The following is a 21,558-nucleotide window of genomic DNA, read 5'->3' as shown; positions in this document are numbered from 1 at the left end:
AGCCTAAATTGGTGCTTAACCAACAGAGCCACCCAGGAGCCCCTCTACTTTTTTTATTCTAGGTAGCCTTTAGTCTTTTGAGTCACGACCTTTAACTCATGTTAGACATTTTCCTTTAAAGAAAGAAGGTGCCTTCATTGACATTGGAAGCAGTTGACATTTCTATCCATATTAAGGAAAAGAACGCAGAAACATGAAGAGAGAAACTAGAATGTAATTTTGTCAAAACAAAAACCACGATATCAAACAGAAAATTTTTCCAGTTAATACTGTAACCTACTTGTACCTCGGTTTTGCAAAAATAGAGATTATTGTTACTTGATTTCTCAAATTATTTTCTGATAGAAAATTTGGAACTTTTGAGACATCTTTACCTCTCATTCAGCTCTGGAATTCCACCAAATGATAACATGAACAGCTTGACTTTCAGGAATTCAGAACCCTTAATGAACTGGAAGTGAACTGCATTCATTAATGTGTGTGCATTTAAATAATTCCATGAGCTTATGTCTGGACTGACAAACTTTTATAGAAGAATTCATGCTCATATCCTGCATAATGGGAAAAATGAGCTTTCCTTGAAGTGAATGTATCTTTGGAGCAGATTTAATTTATATTGATGTGTCAAGGCCATTTTTTTACCCCCTATAGCATAATTTTCTGATATTGTAATGAAAATCAATTGCAAAATATGAATTCAACATTTAGATACTCTTTACTCTGACTTGTATTTCCTAGGAACACATATAGTTCTCAAAGTTATTTCAGAATCTTAGCAGGTCATTGCTTTCATTGCACTATTTCAGTACTTGATGTTTGGATTTTATTGTCATGGTATTTGCTGTTAACTTGAGAGCTGCTTGAGCATAGAAAACACAGCTTAATTGATTTGGGAATGTGGGCAGAATAAGTTGAGTAGAGATAAAAAAAAACATTTATTTAGGTCAGAAGTGTTTTATATATGAAACCATATATTTGAACTCTGGCTGTGGTTTTTCACTTGTGCCATTTATTAGCAAGTATATTCTTTATGAAATTTTGACAGTGTACTTTACAGCCTCTACCTTTCAGAGCCTCTACTCTTTCTTTCTAAGGAAAGATATAATTCTAGGCAGAATTTAGCTTTGTTGGTTGAAATAAGGTGTTAAATCTTCAGTCAGCGTAGGGGACATTCTTTTTTTTTTTCTTTTTTTTTTTTTTTTTAAGTATTTATTTTGAGACAGAGAGAGAGAGAGCAAGCGAGCACTAGTTGGGGACAGGGAGAATCCCAAGCAGGCTCCACGTTCTCAGCACAGAGCCCAACACAGGATCCGTCCTGTGAATCATCAGAGCATGACCTGAGCTGAAATCAAGAGTTGGACCCAAGCTTATCCTATTGAGCCATCCAGGTGGTCCAGGGCAGGGGATATTCTTAACCAAGGTATCATGCCTATATATGTGTGTGTGTGTGTGTGTGTGTGTGTGTATATATGTGTACATATACACATATGTATATATATATATATATATATATATATATATATATATATATATATACATATACAAATACATATACATATACATATATATATTAATCTTTGGTTTATTTTTTTAGGAAAGTGTTTTAAGATATTTGAACAGGGAGAAATCTGGTCAGATTTGAGTTGGACTCAGGGTTTTATTTAATTGGCTTTCATAACATTAGGACATCTGCTTTATAATATGAAAAGAAGTTCCCACCCACATTCTTTCACTTTGGGTGCAACTATTTATCTGAAGTAACTCTGGTTCTCCATGAACTGGCAGATACTATTGATACTTTGTATGACGGCAAGTAAAAATTGTTACGGTTGTGACACAGGATATTCTCTGTGCTTGGAGGAGGAAACAGGCCGAGTTTGAACGTTGTTCATACATGTATCTTAGGGTGCTGCTAACTTGGTTCCCCGAGAACATGAGATTGCCATAGCAACAAAGGCTCTTTCAAGGCAGAAATGTTGGCAGAGTGGTTTGGGTCTTTTGAAATGCTGGTTGTGTTGATAGGAAGGGATCCAGTCAGCAGTAAGCATGCAACTGTAGGCCAGCACAAGGAAAATAAGCATTTAGTTTTTAGCTTTAACTTGAAGGCAAATATATTTTGAATTTCCCCCTCAATGCTATCCTTGCAGCAAACAAATATTTATATGAGATTTTCTTTTCACATGTATTTTGTTTCAGGAACATAAGTTTCCAAGCATGTGCTGTGGGGTATTTTGACTGGCCTAAGATTGTCTCAGTTTTTGGTAAAATCAGTGGTATAATGCATTCTGCTATTAATGTGTTTTGATATTAAAAGCAGAGTAGATAAAAATCTTTACAAATTACTCGGTTCAGAATTTGGTCTTGTTTAAAAACTAGTAAAACATAAATTAATCCTCAAACTCTATGATGTACCTACTGTTCTGAAGAACCGTATTTTATGTAACCAACTTTCTCTCTCTGTTGTACACCCTGAATCTCAACCTTCCTCATGGTTTTGCTTTTTTTTTTAATTTTTTTTTCAACGTTTATTTATTTTTGGGACAGAGAGAGACAGAGCATGAACGGGGGAGGGGCAGAGAGAGAGGGAGACACAGAATCGGAAACAGGCTCCAGGCTCTGAGCCATCAGCCCAGAGCCTGACGCGGGGCTCGAACTCCCGGACCGCGAGGTCGTGACCTGGCTGAAGTCGGACGCTTAATCGACTGTGCCACCCAGGCGCCCCCTCATGGTTTTGCTCTTGTGGCTAATCTTGTCTGCTTCTCACTCAGGTTGTGCCTCCTGCGTGGTGTGCCTTCTCATTTCTCTGCCTTCCTGAACAGTACTCATTTCAGAATTTCATTCTCAGGTTTCACCTTTGTTATTAAGCTTTCCCTGATTACTATGTAACCTCCAGGAATCTTTTCCTTCCCCAACTCTTGATTAAAATTTACATATTGAATCATTGAGAGCTTAATACGATTTTATACATTTTTTTGGTTGATGGGCTTTGTGTTGTGTGCTGGATTTACTTTCTTAATCTTTTTGTTTCTAGGAATTTTGTCCTCTACTTATGTGCCTTTTAATAAAAGACCAGACACATGGTCAGGACCTAGTAAAAACTAGTTTACTAGTGGTTTTAATTTGAAATATCATATTCAGGTAATAGATTATTTAGCTTTTTAATAAGCTGTATATATAGTCTCTGTGGACATTGTGCTATATTGAAGATACTGTGTTGTTTTTACTGCTTGATACCAGGGCAAATAATAATTTGTATAGATTTTTTTTCCCAAGCATAATTCTTTATATGAACTGATCAACCCAGAAAATGATTTGGATGACTGTTTTCCCATTCCTCCTAAGAATGATTTATAACTTGCATCATTCTAGATGCCTAGGAGAGAAGTTAATTCAGTATGTACAGTGAATGATTTTAGGGCACTAGGGCTTAATTCTTACGTGGAATCACATTTGAAAATGGGATGTGTATGTCATTTCTATATTATACTCAGTTTCTTCGTGTGGATGACTTTTGTGAATTTTTCCATGTGTTACTTTCATTATTCTCTTCTATTATTTCTTTTTCCAAGAAATAAAATCTAGTAAAACTTTTAAGGAAAGCCGTTTCAGGGACCAGGTAGAAATTTTGCCACTTTAATCTCTTAGAAGCTATCAAAATGATAACCCCATTTTAAGCACTACTACTGTCTGCATATGTAAAATACAGTTCCTGCTTTTTAGACTAGTTGAAAAGGACAACATTTGGTATTACAGAAACTGTAAAAAGATTTTCTGTCTCTAATTTAAGAAAGAAGAGGAAGGTAAAATCGCTGCTGAATCATATATTTTAAGATTATTTTATTACCCCATCTGAAAAAGAATCCATGAGTTACTTGCATGCATTTTATACCTAGAAATATTAAATTACATTCTTCCTTCCTTCTTTCCTTGTCTCCTTCCTTTCTTCCTTCCCTTCCCTTCTTTTCCCTTCACTCCCTTCTTTTCCCTTTACTTCCCTTTCTTCCCTCTTTCCTTCCTTCCTTCTCTCCCTCCCTTTCTCCTTTCCCTTCCTCCCTCCCTGCCTTCCAAGAAAGATAGTGCGTGAATGGGAGTGGGAGAGGGAAAGAGAGAACCCTAAGCAGGCTCCATGCCCAGAGTGGAGCCCACTTGGAGCTTGATCTCACAACTTTGAGATCATGACCTGATCCAAAATCGAGAGTTGGACTCTAAACCAACTGAGCCATACAAGCACCCCAATCCTTTATTTTTAAAAGTAATTATTCATTAGAGAAATATCTACAACACATAATTAAGCTGAAAATGCACATTTAGCTTTTGAGGCTTTTGTTTACTGAACAGGTCTAGGGGAAATGCCTAGGGCCCTAGGGAAGTGCTAGGGTCTTTTGTGTCAGATAAAACTTTAGGGATAATCCCCATTCACGAGGTAGTTATTATCCCCTTAATACAAGTGGAGTAAAGAAGGTCTTGCAATTGGCTGTTATGAAAAATGATTTGACAGTTGAAAATTTACTTATTCTTCACTGTTTCTGACAGTATAAGTTATATTTGGGTGAATTTTCTTGACGAGGCATCACTTTGTTTTGGTCATTTTTGATTAAAATCTTTATAAAATGTATCGTGAAGGGGTGCCTGGGTGGCTCAGTCGTTTGAGCATTCGACTTCGGCTCAGGTCATTATCTCGCAGTCTGTGAGTTTGAGCCCCGCGATGGGCTCTGTGCTGACAGCTCAGCCTGGAGCCTGCTTTGGATTCTGTGTCTGTCTGTCTGTCTGTCTCTCTGTCTCTCTGCCCCGCCCCCCCCCCCCCCCCCCGCCTTATGCGCGCTCTCTCTCTCTCTGTCAAAAATAAATAAATATTTTAAAAAATGTAAAAATTTATTGTGAATTTTACTGTTTTTTTTTTAAAGCTTACCAGGTATCTAGCTCTGCCAGGGTTATAGTCATGAATATTTGTTTTTCTTTAATATAGGAGTATTTATTATGATGAAGATTGATAAAATTGTTTGGTTCTATGTGATCTTTTCTAATTTCTCTGTGTGTGTATACATAGCATTTTTATTTTTTATTTCCTTATTACCTATAGTAATTTCTTAGCTTGTCAATTTTTAGCAAGACTGACCAATTTTTGGCTTTTATTATGCTGCACAGTGTTTATTTAGTTCTATAATCTAACCTGCTAATGTGGTAGGATAAGTCTTGTTAAAATCAAGAGACTCTCTTGGTATAAGAAAATAAGCCAGGGAATGATTTTTACTTTTCTTGTGGGGAAGAGTGTATGAGCTTTATTTGAACTTCTTTCCTAGCTTATTTCTCTGTTTGCCTCTGGATATGGTTGATTGCAGTCATTTGATGTGTGGCTATGAGATATATAGACTATATAGACTATTGTCATTTCTCCTTCATATGACTTTGATGTTAAAAACAATTTTTAAACTTTTTTCTTTCAGATAGTAGCAAAATTTAGTTGAGAAAACATCATAGTAAATAGTTTATATATACTAAATGTATTGGAACGTGAACTTAAATCTCAACCAATTGTGAGTTAAAGGTATATCAAGCACTTAATAAATAACAAATAACAATTAAGTTGATTTGGATTTATAATTATTTTTCTTTTTTTTTTTTTTTTAAAATTTTTTTTTTCAACGTTTATTTATTTTTGGGACAGAGAGAGACAGAGCATGAACGGGGGAGGGGCAGAGAGAGAGAGAGACACAGAATCGGAAACAGGCTCCAGGCTCCGAGCCATCAGCCCAGAGCCTGATGCGGGGCTCGAACTCACAGACCGAGAGATCGTGACCTGGCTGAAGTCGGACGCTTAACCGACTGCGCCACCCAGGCGCCCCTGGATTTATAATTATTGATAGTGACTACTCCATTAAACTCTAATATGTCCTGATTAAGGAGCATTCTCTTGAATACCTTGTAGGTTGTTCTGGTGTGAAGAGGCGTTTTTGTAAATTAAACCATCACTTTTGGTTATTGACAGTAGAGACTCAATTGGTCAGTTTAGAAATACTTGTCAAGGATAATCTTTGGTACTAGATGAAACATAGTTTACTAATATAATGGGTTCTGTGTAGTTCCTGAAATTTGTGGCTATTGTATGAATCTTTTTAAGACTCTGGCTTTCTTTCATTCTTCTGTATTTGTCAGTCTGTCTGGTTCACTGAGTGAGGAAGAGATAGACCTTTGTCTGCCAAGGCCCAGATTTGCCTCTTTCCTCACTATGGCACTCTTGGCTTTTTGCTGAATTTTATGTATAAAGGAGTAGGACCACGTTCACGAGAGAGGAAGTGGGGAACCAACTGATCAGGATTTGTCCTGAGTTCCAAATAAGTTCATAAAAAGAGAGAGGATGTTCATTACCGAGGATGGGTTGGGGGGGCCACTACTGCAGGTTTTTCAGCTCAGCCTCATGTAATGAAAAAAGGTCAAGTATCAGGGCAGATAGTCTATCCATTCTTGTACTTCTTATCCGAGGAAACTTGAACACAATAACTATAGTGGAATTGCCAAAAATGTGTGAGTGTTGTTTCATATTAAGCTAGTTAAGTGGAGGAATTTCTTTTTTAGCTAGATTAAAAAAATAGCAATTTTTTGAGCTACTCAATGATTACTAAATGAAAATATAATTTTGATCCCCACTGAGGTACCTAGCTGGCTCAGTTGGAAGAGCATGAGACTCTTGATCTTGGGGTCGTGACTTTGAGCCCCATGTTGGGTGTAGAGATTATTTAAATAAATGGATAAATTGAAAAAAAATAATTTTGATCCCTATCTTTGGATTGGGTTTAATTAGAAATAGTTGAAAAAGCTGGCTTCCATTGTTTTATTTTGGATCTATTCATAACATTACTTCTAGAACACTAACCTAAGAGGAATTAGATTGCTTTCAGTCACATTGAAACAAATAGCCATTTGGAAGTGCTGCAGCCTGGCTTTGGCTTTTACTCTGAGTGAAGCGGGAAGCCATTGGAGGGAATGACATCTCATTTAATTTAAGAGGATCACCCTGGTTGCTGTGTAGAAAATAGGGTAGAAAGGAGAGACCAGTTAGGAGGCTATAGAGCATGTGGTTAAATTTGAGATATATACTGAAGTAGAATGGCTGCAACAGAAAGAATAGTTACTCTTACTTGAGAATGGAGAAAACTAAAGAGGGAGTAAGTTCATGTTTTTTTAAATCAACATATGCTGATTGCTTAATTTTTCACTTTAAAGACAAGACGAAAATCAAAACCTTTTAACTTACTATGTTTTTCAACCTGAAAGAATTAAAGAATAGCTACAATTCTAAAATAGCATCAATAAAGCCCACTATTATTCTTGCAAGTATTAATAGGCTATACTGAAACAAGGTAAAATATAAATATCTTATTTTGTACTTACTTTGAAGTGTTGCCACTGAAGTCAATTACACATGTTTACTCTGTAGGATGCTACTTATGAAGGTTGCAGATTCAAATGCAGTTAATGGTTCTTCAAAAGTAAATTTATGGAATACCGAGAAAATAGGTTGGATTGGCACCTGAGGACCATTTTAAAATATTCATTAGAAACACTGTTTTCATATAAATTGAGAGTTTTTAAGTCATCCCTCTTTAGTGTTTTGTCACATGGTCATTACCCAACAACCCACATAATTTCAAATGATCACATGTATTATGTTGGCAAAAATTCTTATGTGTCAGTACTTTTAATGTTTTGTACATCAAATTATAGTAAAAAGCTGACTATATATATATTTTTTAATGTTTTTTTTTTTTTTATTTTTGAGAGAGACAGAGTCCAAGCAGGGGAGGGGCAGAGAGAGGAGAGTCAGAATCCAGAGCAGGCTCCAGGCTCCAAGCTCTCAGCACAGAGCCCGATGTGGCGCTCAAACCCACGGACTGCAAGATCATGACCTGAGCTGAAGTTGAACACTTAACTTACTGAGCCACCCAGGCACCCCAGTATAAAGCTTACTGTAAACCAGATGCAGCCCCTCTATTTTCAATGACAGCACAATTGACTACAATAAACCGAGTTTATATTTCACCATCAAGTGTAGTTCTCCCATTAGTTTACTTTGTGACAGGTCATTAAGAATATCTTCAGATCCATTAGTCTCATCATTACTCCTCAAAATATCCAGTGAAAGGTTAGAGCTTGGAAGAAGTGAAAGATGCTAAACCTGCTACACTGCTTTGAATTCCATTTGTATTTATGTATGTATGTATGTATGTATGTATGCATGTAAGTAGTCTCTACACCCCACGTGGGGCTTGAACTCATTACCCCAATATCAAGAGTCGCATGCTCCCCCAACTGAGCCAACCAGGCGCCCCTCCATTTGTAATTCTAGTGGAGCACATAGGCCCTGGATGTGTCTCAGTGTGGAAAAAGTCATTTTATCTTATTTGAGCTGGAAATTTTTCTTTGATAATTCAAGAGGATAGCTGAGCAAAATCATTTTTTATACGAGGAAAACCTTTTTGAAGGAGATCATGACTTTCAAAAGGTCCACTTACTGAAAGTTCAGTAACTGGAATGCTGTCCTTTAGCTGAGATCCAAGTCCTCTGGCATCATCCTCAGTTTGCTCTGTAAGCAGTCTGGTTCATTTTTTTAGAAAAAGGATTGGGAATCCACTTTTAGACATGTTAAATATCTATTAGACATCCAGTTGGAGATAATAGAGGTAATTGGATATTCTGGTGTGGGATGCTGGAGGTATCCACTTGGGGTTATCTATGAAATTTAAAGTCATGGCATCAGAGTGAATGTACATGAAGAAGAGATCAAAAGACTGTGTATGCACTCCAACATTTAGGGGTTGAGGGGATGAGCAAGAGAGACTTGAAGGCATGTGCAGAAATACAGTAGGAAAGCAAGGCAAGTGTGGTATCAGGGAAGGCAAATGAGAGCGTTTTAAGGAAGAGGAGCTGCTAACAGTATTAAGTGCTGCTGATAAGACAATGAAAATGAAGATTAAGAACTGACCATTTGATTTAATAATTTGGAGGTCATTGGTGACTTTGAAAGGAGCACTTGTGGTAGAGTGGAGGGAAAAAGAGTCTAGTGGGAGGAAGTTGGGGACAGTGGAAGTGAAGAAATTAGAGACAGCAAGTATAGGCTCTTTATCCCAGAATTTTGCTCTTGTGGGAAAGATGGGAAAGGGGTTGTAGCTCTGGTGATGGGGAGAGCTAAGTGGGTCAGAAGTAGCTTTTAATTTTCTATCTTTTTTAAGATTGAGAGTTAATATAGTATGTTATAGGATCATGGAAGTGAATTAGTAGGAAAAGAACTGAGGATACAGGAGGGAGAGGGAGAATTGTGTGAGCTGAGAGGAGGATAGATCAAGTGCACAGGTGGAGGGAATAGGCTTAGCCAAGAGCAAGGACAGCTTGTGGTAGCAGGAGAGAAAGCGAAATGTATTAGATTATCAGTGTGATTCGTATTTTAGAAATACAGAAGTGACATACTTTTATAGTCTTTATTCCTTTCTCTCTACATGGGCGTCTATTAAATCTAATAAGCCTGTGAATATCATGATAAAGTTGATATTGAAAGGTGTGGAAGAGCTCTAAAATGTTTGTACTTAGTGTTAAGAAAACTATTGAAATGAATTTAATTAAGTAATTTTGTCCTTCATGCTAAGTCAGTATCTGTCTGTACGGTTTCGTTATTAATTGATGGGCAAAAATTTTAAGGTCATATCTGTAAATCACATTCTAATGTGACTTGACTTATTTATATAACTAATTGTTACCAATTTTATGTCATTAGACCAGTTAGTTTTAGCACGGTCACTTAATGGTGACTATGAGTGTGGTATAAGTTTCTTTTTAAGAGTTAGATATACAGTGGAAGGGATCTTAAACTACAACTAATCTGTCTCATTTTGCAGGTTAGAATTTTGTTTAACATCATGCAAACAGAACAGTGTAATAGAATAGGAACATTGAGATAGAGACACAAGAACATATGGAAATTTGGCACATGATAAATCTGGCACCCTCTAAATGGTTAGCCATTTGGAAAAAAAGATAAAATTAAATTCATGCTTCATATCACACAGAAAAATAGACTGCAAATGGATTAGAGATCTCAGTATAAGAATGAAACTATCAAACAACATGAATGAATTCTTCTGTAACCTGGGTATAAGGAAATTTTCTCTGTGACTCAAAATCCAGTTGCAATAAAAGGAAAGACGATAAATTTGACTCAGTTAAAATATAAAAGAAGACTTTTGTATGGCCAAAAAAAAAAACCCACAAAAAGATCACACCTACTAATAACAGAGTCATTAGATATAAAATTGGAATAAAATATTTGCATTATCTATCACTGATAAAAGGCTAATAATCCCTCCGATGTAAAAAAGCTTTAAAAATAGAGGGTGAAAAGAAAAGACCAAATTGAAAGAGACGCATTATGCAGAAGATTTGGATAGTTTTCACAAAAAGCTATAAAAATTTTCTTGAAACATTTGAAAATATATTCACTCTCACTTATAATAAGAGAAGTCCAAGTTAAAATTTACATTGACATGCCAGTTTTCACTTGAGATTGGTAAAAATGTAAAAGTACAAATACTCCGTTAGCTGTGAGGTAAGAAGTATTTTCATACTTTGTTGATAGCAGTGCAGACTGGGATTTTGATATGACTATACTCCAGGTTGGTACAGAACAGCTCAAGAAATGGCTTCTTTCCAGAAGAACAGGGCTAGGGAAGAGGAGAAGAGTTTATTATCTGAGCTACTTTGATCCCTTCTTTTCTTCCCACAGATCTCTGAGATCAGAAAGAGGTGGGAATTCCCATCCTTTTCTTCCCATTTTGGGCCTACCTTACCGAAAACTTCATGGTCTTTCCCACTAAGACTGGCTTTTGAGAGGCTAAAGGCATCTATTAAGGAATACAAACCTTTTCCAAGACAGCAGGACTACAACATGGGAATTCTGTTTGTGATTATAGGAAACTGAGTATTTACTAACTCTCCCTTGTTCTATTCCTTCCATAGCAAGTCATAGTCTTCTGGCTCAAGGCATGTGAGGGCAAGGCCAGGTGATTGGAAAGACCGAAATTATTTCAATAATTAAATAACAGTAATCCTTATTAACTGTGGTTTGTGTAAGACAGGCATTGTGTGAGAAATGTTATGGGAACATTTAATCTGTGGAATATATGAAAAAGAATACTTAGAATGAATGGAAACTATTATGTCCTATATAAATACAAACTTTCCACATTAATTCATAACCATCACATTGTGCAGTCTTATGTATATGCATTGCTGATTAATATTTAGATTAATGATGCCACAAGGAAAGTTAACTAATCTGAACTCAACATGGCCCTGATTATATGTCATCATATTCAGAGTTATTTTGTTTGTGCTTGTTATTAGAGCTAGAATAGAAGGTGATGTGACAATTTATAATAATATAAGTCAAGCTTAAAGATGAATTATGCTGTTGGTGGCAGTGTAAAATGGTGCACACTGCTTTGGAAAACAGCATGATTTCTCTAATTATAGAGTTACCATATGACCCAACAATTCCACTCCTAAGTAAATACCCAGGAGAGTTGAGAACATGCCCACTCAAATACTTGTATATGAGTGTTTAGCAGCATTATTTATAAGAGCCACAAAACAAGCCAAAGGTCTGTCACCTAATCCTGTATAGTGTTGTATATCCACACAATGGAGTATTATTCGACCATAAAAGAAATAAGAGTACTGATGCATGCTACAACGTAGATGAACCTTGAAAACATGGTAAGTGAAAGAAACCATTCACAAAAACTTCACATATAATAACATATGCATGCACATATAATAATATGATTCCTTTATATGAAATGTCCAGAATAGACAAATCTGTAAAGATAGAAAGTAGATTAATGGATGGGGTGCCTGGGTGGCTCAGTTGGTTAGGCATCTGACTATTGATCTCAGCTCAGGTCGTGATCTCATGGTTCGGGAGTTCGAGCCCTGAGTCGGGCTCTGTGCTGACAGTGCAGAACCTGCTTGTGATTTTCTCTCTCTCCTCCTCCCCCATTCTCTCTCTCTCTCTCTCTCTCTCTCTCTCTCTCTCTCTCTCTATCTCCATCCCTCAAAATAAATAAAAAAACATTAAAAAAAATCTTATAAAAGTAGATTAATGGTTACCTAGGCCTGGGGCAGAACAGGTAATGGGCAGTAGATTGGAGGAGAAAAAGAGAGTGACTGAATGGATATTGATTTCTTGAAGGTATTATGTGATGAAAATGTTCTAAAATTTGATAGTGGTGATTTGATGGTTGTACAACTGTAAATATATTAATAAGTATTGAATTGTACACTTTAAATATGTGCATTGTGTGGTGTGTTAATTATATCTCAGTGAAGTTCTAAAAGAAGTGAGTTACCTGTGTGTAGTGACTAATAAGTTTTTTCCACATAACTGAAGTGTCTGCGACTCATTCCTGTGCATTGCTGGTGAGAATGCAAATTGGTATAAGAAAATAAAAGGGACTTTGGCAATATCTAACAAAACTACATTTGCATTTACTTTTTGACCCAGCAATTGTGCTTCTGGCAATTTACCCTGAAGATTTGCCTCCAGCAATACAAGCGTACATGTGGATTTTATATAATCATAGTCCTATACTGTGAGGAAAAAAAATGTGTGAACTGTAGGTAGTTTAATTATTGTCAATAAATTATGTAGTAATTTACTTTTTGTGATTTCAAATTATTAGACTCCATCCTAAAAAAACTTGAATTATTTAATCTGTCTTTTTCTACAACCTGTGTGAAAATGTTAAAAAATAAAATGGTGGTAACAAAAAGCTGGCTTTTTGATTACTATTATTTAATATCAGACAATTCTAAGCATTTATGGCAGATACCTGACACAGCCAATTGTAAATAATAATTTTAATATAGGTTTAGAATTCAGTGTAAAAAATATTTTTTTGCATTTAAATGAAGTCTCTACACATTAATTTATTATTAAAAGTAATCAGATATTTAAGGAAAATGGCCAGTTTCCTATTTGAGTCAGGAAATGTACAAAATAATCCTGAAACATCTTGTCATACTGTATAATAGGGAAGCGTCAAAGACTATAGAGTCTTGTCAACTTAAAGACTCAGGGTCCAATCTGAATAGCTTCCTACTGGCTAAAAATGGGAAAATTTGAGCTTTAATAAGGATAGTACCTACAATGGATTAAGACATGTCATATATGTTTAAGTACATGAGTTCATAGTGACTCTTAAAAATTTACTGGTCATTTTGGTGAAGGATGCTGATAAACCTTTTTTTTTTTTTAATTTGGAAAATGGAAAGATCTGAGTGTTTTAACTTGTCTCTCCTATAAGAACTGTACCTTTAGTCAGTGATAACAGTAGATGAAAAGTTTATTTTTATAGAACTATTCTAACATTTGGGAAAGGAATTACAAAATTAGAGTATCACCATTTTGTAAGCTCTAATAAATTGATGAATATAATTGAACATCTTGGGTACTAACACCGGAGAAAAACAGCCACAGCATTTGCCTCCTGATATAAAACAAAATACTCCCTTGGAGTAATCTTGCTCACCACTTCCCAGAAAAAAAAGAATTGAACTTCAATCTGATAAAACATCTAAATTCAACCACTAACTTATAGAAAATATAGAAGAGGAAAATGTTAAATAACAGCAAGTAGATATAATCAGAAAAATCCTAGACTTTGGGAAGCTTTACAGAACAGCTTATCAGTTTCTTCACTCTCCCCTGTAAAAATCTCAAAGAAAAAAAAAACATGAAGGGACACATTTTGAAATTTTAAATAATTAAAATTAAATAAAAATAAAAATTGAAGTTCTCATTTGCACTAGCCACATTTCAGGTGCTCAACAGCCACATGTGGCCGGTGGCTACCATGTTGGATACTGTAGATATATAACATTTATTACATATATAGTGTTACAAATACAACATTATTGCAGAAAGTTCTGTTGGATAGATAAATTAGTTTCATGGGCCTCCATGAATAACATTTTTTATGCATACAATATGTATATATAGTATAAATAGATAACATTTATTATGTATATACATATATACATATATACACACACATGTATATATACACATATACATATAAAACATTATTGCAGAAAGTTCTGTTGGATACGTAAATTAGTTTCATGGGCTTCCATAACAAATTACCACAGACTGGGTGGTATAAAATAACAAATTTATTTCTTGACAGTTTTGGAGGCCAGAAGTTCAAAATCAAGGTTTTGGCAGAGTTACATTTCCTTTGAAGGCTCTGGGGAAGTATACTCCTTGCCTCTTCTAGCTTCTTTTGACGCCTACTCTTTCTTGGTTTGTGGCGGCATACCTCCAGTTTCTGCTTCCATCTTTACATAGGCTTTTCCCTTATGTCTCTTACCTCAAATTTCTCTCCCCTTTTTCTTATAAGGACACCAGTCATTGGATTTAGGTCCCATTCTAAATCCAGAATGGTCTTATCTGGAGATCCCTAACTATATCTGCAAAGACCCCATTTCCAAATAAGGTAACATCCACAGGTACTGGATGTTGACTTGGGCATAAGTTTTTTGGGAGAAACAATTTTAATGCACTACAGCTGTGCTACTGAAAATTAAAAGGTATTTAAGAGACCTATCAAGCAGATGAAATGCCTGGACTTATATTTGGGTCCTGATGCAAACAAACATCATAAAATTAAAAATTATGAGATGATTGTACATTTGAACACTGGATATTTATATTAAAAAGTTTTTGTTAACTCTTTCATGTAATTATAATGTAATTATGTTTAAAGAAAGAGCCTATATCTTTTAGAGGTACAGCAATATTTAAAGTTGAGATGAAGTATTATATTGGAGGTTGTTCAAAATAATACAGGAATGAGGAAGTGGGGAGGGATGTAGATCAGGGGCTATACGCTACAGGTTATTTAGCTGGCAGCCTGTTTAGTAAATAAAGTTTTATGAGAACATAGCCACACTCATTCATTTACTTACCATTTATGGCTACTTTTGAAATACAAAGGCAGAATTGAGTGATTGAAAACAGAGACCCATAGGCCTACAAAACCCTGAACTATTTACTATGTGGCACTTTATGGAAAGTTTGTTGACCCCTGGTACAGAGGAAACAAAGTAGAACAGAGATTGATAATAATTAAAATCTTTTTACATATGTTTGAAACTTTCCATATGTTAGATTTTCAGAAAAATAAATTTGACTATTTGTCTGATTTTAAAGTAAGAAAAAACTAAGCCTAAAAAATCCAAGTTAGTTAAAATATAATATAATTAATAATGGCTTTAGGAGTAGAATTTAGTGATTCATCACTTACATATAACACCCATTATTCATCCCAACAAGTGCCCTCCTTTAATGCCCATCACCCTTTTAGCCCATCCCTGTAATACTCTGTTTTGAAGTCTGAAATGAATATGATGTTAACATTTGTTAAATCTGGGTAATAATAGCCTGGCTATATGAGTTTTATATTGTATAAATTAAGTTAAAATGTATAAGGGCAAACTACACATTTGAAAAAGTATTTGCAATGTATAACAATGGGTTGAGAGCCTTTATATATACAGAGCCTTTAAAAGTTGTCAAGGAAGGGGCGCCTGGGTGGCGCAGTCGGTTAAGCGTCCGACTTCAGCCAGGTCACGATCTCGCGGTCCGTGAGTTCGAGCCCCGCGTCGGGCTCTGGGCTGATGGCTCAGAGCCTGGAGCCTGTTTCCGATTCTGTGTCTCCCTCTCTCTCTGCCCCTCCCCTGTTCAAACTCTGTCTCTCTCTGTCCCAAAATTAAATAAACGTTGAAAAAAAAAAATTTAAAAGTTGTCAAGGAAAAAAAAACCCTCCCTGTTTAGAAATAGAAAAATTAGAAAAGGACACATAGATGGTATTTTGCCAAAGAAAGGCAACTGGCCAAGGTGCATATGGGGGAAATGGTTTAAAAAAAACCGAGACCATAATTAGAAGATGACAAATTAAAAAATTGGACACTCAGAATAAAAACTATATGTGTGTGTGTGTGTGTGTGTGTGTGTGTGTGTATGGGGGAGGTTTGAGGGAGAGAGAGAGAAAGTAAACTATTAGGTATATATACATAGTTAAGATGGTAGCTTTGTTGTTTTTTGTATTTTGACCAGTTAAGTTGTTTTGATATAATATTTGAGAGTAAGCTGAAGTTTGTAAAATTCAACAAATGGAAAAAAGGCTAATCAATTTTGGTAATTGAGTTTATTGGTTAACTGTTAGAAATTTCTGTTTGTACATGTGTTTAACATCTTGCATATACTGATTGTTGAGATACTTCTCTAGAGGTTCTTAAACTTTGGCACACATCGGAATCACCTAGAGGGCTTGTTAAACATAGCTTGACCCCGTCCCCAGAGTTTTTGATTCAGTGGATTTGGGTTGGGGCAAAGGATTTGTCTTTCTAACAAGTTCCCCTGTGATCTGATGCTGTTAGTTGAGGAAACCACTTTGATAACCACTGCACTACAATTAAAAAAAAAAACAAAACGGAAAGGATATATGTGTGTATAGCAACTAAGATCTGTCTTTGATGCATAATAAGAAACTTATTCTCATTTAGTTTATAAGCAGTTAAATGTGTATGAGAACACATTCATTTGTTTTATAGATAATCATTTGAAAGCTTTACCTTACATTTGTAACTTGCACAGCTTTGATACATTGGAGATGATTGCATTGGTTTAGGTCTAGGTTTTCTGACCAAAACTGGACTCTCCAGGGACACCTGGGTGACTCAGTGGGTTAAGCGTCTGACCCCTGGTTTCAGCTTAGGTCATGATCTCATGGTTTGTGGGATCAAGCCCCACGTTGGGCTCTGCACTGACAGCATGTAGCCTGCTTGGGATTCTCTCTCTCCCTTTCTTTACCCCCTCCCCCCTCACACGAACATGTGTGCTCTCTCTCTAAAAGATTAGGAAAAAAAAAAAACCTGGGCTCTTTGTAGTGTCTCAAATGGCAGTGTTATTTAGATGGATGAGAATGAGCCTCAGAGTAAGTGGAAATAGTGAAAAGAACAAATGGCGTAAAGAAAAAGTGTGGTTCTCCTCCTGTAAAATTAAGCAGGCAAAACAAAACAATATATTTTTAGGGAAACATATTTAGTAAAATTATTTTTAAATAGCAAGGGAATAATAAAGATTAAATCAATGTTGTTGTTACCTCCTAGGGGATAGTATTTATATTCTATTACTTGTCTATATATGCATGATATGTTCTTTTTTTTTTAAAGTATTGAATAAGAATAATAAAATACTAAAGTAAAATGCTCTGTTTCTTTCCTAGAAAAAAAATCTGATTAAGAATCCCTTAGACTCTTTCGTTGGTCCTGGTGAATAACCTAGGCCAGCACTGTCTGATAGAATTTCTGCAGTGATGAAAGTTTTTGTTTTTGTTTTTTTAATCTGTGTTGTTAAATATGGCTAGTTCCACCGAGGAACTGAATTTTTAATTTTAATTATTAAAATTTGTATATAATCAGGCACAGGTGGCTGTTGTCTGCTGTATTGTACAGCATAACTCTAGGCATTTTAGAACATGGGTTTTTTCCTTGAGTTCTTAGTTTGTTATAATAAATTATCCTACAGAATATTCAATTTTGGTTTGCTGAGATTTTGCTTAGGTCACTGACTTTTGGCTGTTATGTTTTTTGAACTCCTACTTCTGCTTCTTGTGTTCAGTAGCAGTTTCATTTACTTTTTCATTCCTTATATTCCTAAAATTGAGTCTTCAGGGTCAGAAGCTACTGTCCTATAACGTTTATTGAAAACAGTAATATTTACTCAGAATATTATTTGAAGTTTTCATAGAATCACTTTTTTTGTATGTCAGTCTTACTAATTTTTTTGTTGATTTTATTTAAAATATCTCTCCCATTGACTTTTCTGAGCCCCTAAACAAAAGTCTTTTTGATTAATGTAGTTCATACCTTGAGTCATTCAGTAAGTATTACTTGCTTATTGTGAATTATGCATTCCTGAGTAATGGGGAATGATAGAGGAAATAGACTCTGACCTATGCTGTGAGTATTTTTGGAAGTATTTTTAGGAAGCAGAATGTGCCTGAGAGAAACACATCGAATAGTCATATAATAGCTGGAGGAATGAGAGTAAGAAAGTGTATGACTGGGAAGGGACCAACCAAAAATACTTACATATTTCTACTTTGTTATTTTGTTACTTGATAGTAAAGGAGATCATCAAAATTCTTAGCACTGTTTTGGGGCTCCTGAGTGTTTCAGTTGGTTAAGCATCTGACTCTTGATGTCAGCTCAGGTTATGATCTCAAGATTCATGAGATCCAGCCCTGCGTCAGGCTCTGTGCTGACAGAGCCTCTCTCCCTCTCTTGCTGCCCCTCCCCCCTCTCAAGATAAGTAAACATTTAAAAGAATTCTTAGCACTGTTGCTATTACCATCTAAATGTTGTGAATTTTTTAATTTGCACAATATTATGTCTCAAAAAGGTCTTGTAATATATGAATAACTTATATAATAAAAAAACCCAGCAACCAAATTGGAAAAAAAAAAGGATCAAAGGAGACATTCCATGAAAGATCTATGAATGGCCAGCAACACCTGTAAACTTGTTCAATGTCATTAACATTATTATCAGAGAAAAGCAAATTAAAACCACTGTGAGATAACACTGCACACTGATTAGAATGGCTAAATTAAAACCAACAATAACAACAACAACAAATGATAATTTTCAGTGTTTCCTGAGGACTTGGAGCAGTTAGAACTCCTGTGTTGTAAGCAAAAATGAAAAATGATACAGCCATCCTGAAAAAACAGTTTGGCCTTTTCTTATAAAGTCAACATATGCTTACCTAAATATGACTCAACATTCCCACTCCATGTAATTTATCCAAGAGAAATGAAACGTGTGTACAATTTTTTTGTTGTTCGTTGTAACCCTATTCATAACAATGGGAAACTACTCAGCAATAAAAAGGAACAAAATATTAATACATGCTTATATGGTTGAATCTCAAAAGCATCAAGCCAAGTGAAAAAAGGTACTGCAAATGGTATGGGCCCTCCTAATGAAACTTCTCTCTTCTAATGATTCTTATATCCTTTCTGCTGCTTATGTGAAAGACTGTGATGTTTATTGACTTTACCTATTTAATTTTAATGTAGTACACTAATATCTTATGTTGATAGCTTCTCATAGTGCTAGGTGTTTCCATATGTCTGATACTTGTCATATATAGTGCTTAGAAAAGCATTTTTAGGCCTTTAGAGTTACCTGCATACAGATGCTAATTGAAACCTTAAAAGTTTTTTGTTGGTTGTGGAGAGTGAAAATAGCCATGGGAGTGTAAAATTGTTATAGTAAAGGCTTACATGTTGGCAAAAAAAAAAAAAAAAAAAAAAAAAAAAAGGACCCACTTAGGCTGGTTCAAGTAAAGATATTTAGACCTTGGGAATCCAACATGAAACAAATATAGTTAGGTCTTATAGGGCTTGAAAAATAGGAACAGAGTTTTCTCTCTCCTGTAGGGACCATATAATCTCTTAAATTCATGCTCCCAGGTGGATATCTACTTTTTGCTCCTGTTCCTTTTACCCAGCTTCCTTTACTTATCACTTTGCCCAAATTCTTAAGACCTCCAGCTTAACCCACTATCTTTGTATCTGACTCTTGGGTCCAACTTGCAGGAGAGCATTTGGTGATTATTAAGCCAGTGGATTAACTAGTCGTGGATTGGCTACCCATGTCTCATCTCATTAGGGTTAGGGACATGGTATTAATTCATACAAACATGTCTGCCTAGATTGCCTTCAGTTTTAGTGTAATCTTTATTTTTGAAAGACTGTGATGTTTTCCTACTATTCCAGCCTAGGAGGACATGTCTTTTTCTTGAGACTTGATCTTTGTTTTCTTTTTATGTAAACATAAATTTTGTGTAATTTTTAAATGTATTGTCCTTTATTATATTACTTACTGCTCTCTTTAACCTTTTTATCAGGTTATTTCTGTGTATATTGTTGTGCATTTCTGTATTTTTACTTTTCTATTTGTATTTAACATTTGAACTTCCATTCAAATATTTGAAGCTATACATATTCTTTGTACACATATTATTCTTTATACACATATTCTTTGTACACATATTATTTCTACTAGATTTTATTTTTTTTAAATAAAGTTGATCGTGTAGGTATTTTTTTAATACTAACTCAAGTTTAATTTTGTAAGTCATTATTAAATGATTAATGTGGAGGAAATGTGCCTGTTACTTGTATGATCATAAGTCTGTGTATTTTTTTTCTCCAAGTCAGCTTACAGGTTGTATTATTTGGCACCCAGACATTTTATGCTTTAAAGTTAGGTTACTTTCTGAAGTTCTTTTGGGAAATCTGAAAATATTATTTTGTTTCTCAATTGAGACAGATACATGCCACTGACTATAAGTCATCTACTATTAAATAAAGTGCTCACATTTGGATGACTGTGTTATTAGATGAGTGAGTCTCCTACTCAATTTTTTCTATTGGCACTTTACATTAAAACACCCATCACTAAAATTACTCTTCAGAAAGGTGGCTGATAAATATATATTATTTATTTACTATATGTATATTTCTGTAATGAATGATGTGGTATAGTTATGGATTCTAATCTAATTTTAAAATGTCATTCATATAATGATTTGGAGGAAAGCATATACATTAATTTTTCTCAGATTATACTTTTCAACATTGCAAAAGCAGTACATACATGCATAAATACTTACAGAAAGTTAAAAAAAATAAGAAAGTAAAAACACCATATTCCTACCACCTAGAGATGACACCATCAGTACTTTAGTGTATGTTTTTTGAGATGTTTTTCTGTATGTTTTATATATATACACACACACATAAACAAACGTGGATTTCTTTACTAAAATTATACTATTGTACATGTTATTTTGGTATATGCTTTTTTTAAGCTAACTGTTGTACTTTTCCATGTCAGCATATTTTTGTCTGATCTAATACCCAACACATACACCCATTTTTTCAGTTTTCTGAAAAATACTATTTGCAGTTGATCTGTCCAGACTGGGTCCAATCCAGGATGACTCATTGCATTTTTAATTATTTCCCCTCATATCTTTTTAAATCTAACCTAGTTCTCCCCTGCCATCCCTACCTTTTTCATAGTACTGACTTTTTGATTAGGCCTTGCCTTTTGTTATGTTTTGAGGGGGGAATAGGAGGGCATGTCTGGTTGCTTCCTCTTGGTGCCATTTAGCTTTTTCCTTCATACCGTGTATCTTTTTTCTCCCAGCTCTCTGTATCTTCTGTTTTAAATAAGTATATAGGGGCGCCTGGGTGGTTCAGTCAGTTAAGCGGCTGACTTCGGCTCAGGTTATGATCTCGTGGTCCGTGAGTTCGAGCCCCACATCAGGCTCTGTGCTGATAGCTCACAGCCTGGAGCCTGTTTCAGATTCTGTGTCTCCCTCTCTCTGACCCTCCCCCATTCATGCTCTGTCTCTCTCTGTCTCAAAAATAA

At 35.3% G+C, this 21,558-nt stretch overlaps 1 protein-coding gene and 1 pseudogene across 8 annotated transcripts in view; one reads left to right on the top strand and one right to left on the bottom strand.

The window, feature by feature from the left end:
• TCF12 (transcription factor 12) overlaps positions 1–21,558 on the top strand; it is a 382,275-nt gene that overhangs the window by 53,134 nt on the left and 307,583 nt on the right. The gene's annotated exons all lie outside the window — the stretch shown is intronic.
• LOC125167441 (proteasome maturation protein-like) lies at positions 8,012–10,889 on the bottom strand (annotated as a pseudogene).

Source organism: Prionailurus viverrinus, chromosome B3, assembly GCF_022837055.1.
Source record: "Prionailurus viverrinus isolate Anna chromosome B3, UM_Priviv_1.0, whole genome shotgun sequence".
NCBI classification, from domain to species: domain Eukaryota; kingdom Metazoa; phylum Chordata; class Mammalia; order Carnivora; family Felidae; genus Prionailurus; species Prionailurus viverrinus.
This window is presented reverse-complemented; position numbering and strand designations above follow the sequence as displayed.